The sequence below is a fragment of the Delphinus delphis genome, chromosome 17, assembly GCF_949987515.2.
Source record: "Delphinus delphis chromosome 17, mDelDel1.2, whole genome shotgun sequence".
Classification (NCBI taxonomy): Eukaryota; Metazoa; Chordata; class Mammalia; order Artiodactyla; family Delphinidae; genus Delphinus; species Delphinus delphis.
Window position 1 is genome coordinate 26,390,908 of NC_082699.1, and position 2,742 is coordinate 26,393,649.

At 38.8% G+C, this 2,742-nt stretch overlaps 1 pseudogene; it reads left to right on the forward strand.

The window, feature by feature from the left end:
• Positions 1-1,156: 1,156 nt before the first annotated feature.
• LOC132440302 (methylmalonic aciduria and homocystinuria type D homolog, mitochondrial-like) lies at positions 1,157-1,940 on the forward strand (annotated as a pseudogene).
• Positions 1,941-2,742: the final 802 nt, after the last annotated feature.

A 2,742-nucleotide genomic window follows, 5' to 3' on the forward strand; every position in this document is an offset into this window, starting at 1 on the left:
TTATATTAAATTTACGGTTTGAAATTTTATAGCATAGAAATAGAATCCACTATTCTGCTATCTCTTAAGATACAAATATAGTCTTTCTTCAGACAAAGGGCATGGATGCTTATTGCCCATTATAAAAGGTCTGTATCCCTGTGTGTGCAGGTGTCATCTGCTCTTCTTTGCACAACCAGTAGAAATTGGAGATCAGTCAGGGAACTGACATAAATATTTGTATACTCATGCTGCTTGCTCTGCTATGAGTAACAAAGATTATTTTCTGATAACCAAATGTATGATTTATTCTTGGAGAAAAATAATTAAAACAGGTTTTTCCAGTTAAGGGGAAAAATAACAATATGAAATCATACCCTGATTACGTATTAGTTACCACATTCTCTACAATGTGGATGTGCTCATGATGTATTTAATGATAATATGAATGAAAATTTGAAAGTTACAAATCACTTGCCAATATTGTAAATTCATAAACGTTGAAATAAATACCTACAAGGAAGTAAATTTTAAAAACTGAAGCCTTTGAAAATGTTTATAGATCATCCCAAATGTTACAAATAGCAGAGCAAATAAGTTGACATTACTGCTAGTTTCCACTTAATTTCTTCATAATATGGTTGTCTGGTGTTGCATTAGTGAAGTTGCTTCCTACAACCACATGGGTACCCCAGACACTGTGATGAACCAGTTTACAGCAGTGAATATCATCAATAGAGGATCCTAAATGTCGATAGCATTCATCTGTCTTTCTGAGGTAACAACTCACACCAATCAGAATGGATATTTTCAAAAAATCTACAAACAATAAATGCTGGAGAGGGAGTGAAGAAGAAGGAACCCTCTTACACACTGTTGGTGGGAAAGTAAATCGATACAGCCACTATGGAGAACAGTATGGAGGTTCCTTAAAAAACTAAAAATAGAACTATTGTATGACCCAGCAATCCCACTACTGGGCATATACCCTGAGAAAACCACAATTCCAAAAGATACATGCACCCCAATGTTCACTGCAGCACTATTTACAATAGCCAGGACATGGAAGCAATCTAAATGTCCATCAACAGAGGAATGAATAAAGAAGATGTGGTACATATATACAATGGAATATTACTCAGCCATAAAAAGGAATGAAATTGTGCCCTTTGCAGAGATGTGGATGGACCTAGAGACTGTCATAAAGAGTGAAGTGCTCTGTAACAGAGCCGGACTGGTTTCCTATCACCCAGGATTTTGCTCTTTAGTTAAAAGGGTTGTCAATCCCAGAGCCCTTTCAGCTGCAGGATCTTCAGGTTCTGATGAGTCTCATGTGGCCACTGCACCTACAGATATCTGCTATCGAACAGTCTTGCCTGATGAAACTATGGGACCATTTGGACCTCAGGATCAGTGATTCCAGGTTCCTGGGAACATAGGTTTTGATTGTCACCTCAATGGGACTGCATCACAGAAGAAAAGCCAAATTCATAAACTTTACCTGATGTTCTAGCAGAATCTTTAACCAGTGAAAGACATGAGTTTGTTATGGCACAATATGTGAATGAATTTCAGGGTAATGATGCACTTTTGAGCAATAAATTAACAGAGCAGAAACTTACTTTGAAAGTGCCAGAGTAGAGTGTGCAATCCAAACATGTCTGGAATTGCTGCGAAGAGATTTTGAACCACTATTTCCAGAAGTAGCCGCCAACAAACTAATGATTTTGACTGTAACACAGAAAACTAAGAATGATATGACTGTAGTGAGGAGGTAGAAAATGAAAAAGAAATGCTCTTAGAAAAGTTCATCAACTGTGCTAAGGAAATTGCTATGTTGAAGGCTACTTGGCTGACTTTTTGACCCATCATCTGGTTTGTCATTTTTTGAACCATATACAAAAAAGACTTTTATCTCTGACCCAGGCATCTTATTTTATTTTCCACAATCCTTGAAATAAAAGACTAACTTATTAGCTTGAAAGTGAATACAATGTTGACCCTTCTCAGATCTTGACAGTCTTCTTTGAACTCTTTCAGCTCTCACTTCCTTCCTAGAATGAGATCTCTTTAAATATTGATGACACCATCGTTTTCCATCTTACCACCAGTATGGAGGACTGGCAAAGGGACAATGGATGTAGGGAGGAGTGGGCCTCTTGGTGCAATGATTGTGCTTTTCATTTTTAGTAAATTTTACAATCAACTCATGAGAGCACAATAGCTTGGAGACAAGAAAAGAAATTGATCAGAAGAGTCTACTGACATTGCCAAGTGACATTCTTAAAGACTGTCAGAAGATATAGAATGGCCACTCCTAACTGAATGTCTGACCTGTGGTGCAGAGTATGAAGAGAGTGTGGGGTGACCGCCCTGTGTTTCACTGCTGGGGTCCACAGGGTAAATAATGCATGCACTCTTTCAGGAGCTCTAAACCAGAGGTTGCACTGGGGTCTAAGCATAGATAGGCCAGAGCTGATAAATGGGTCCTCACACACAGCTCAAGAGCAAAGCTGCCTTCAATCCTCCAGTCTAGGTTTCTAGCACTGGTTGTCCAGAATCCTGAGGGCATCCTATGTTTTACGTGAGAGTCATCAAAATTCAGTGTATCATAGTAGTGTCACAGCCCAAAGTCCCATGATTTTCAGAAAGAAATAGCACATCATCTAGCAAGAATGACCTACACTCCAGGGTACCCTGTGCCACTAGGTCTGGTCTTAGGGTCCTGGGAAATCCTTGTAGACATGAATCCTGAAACTTTAG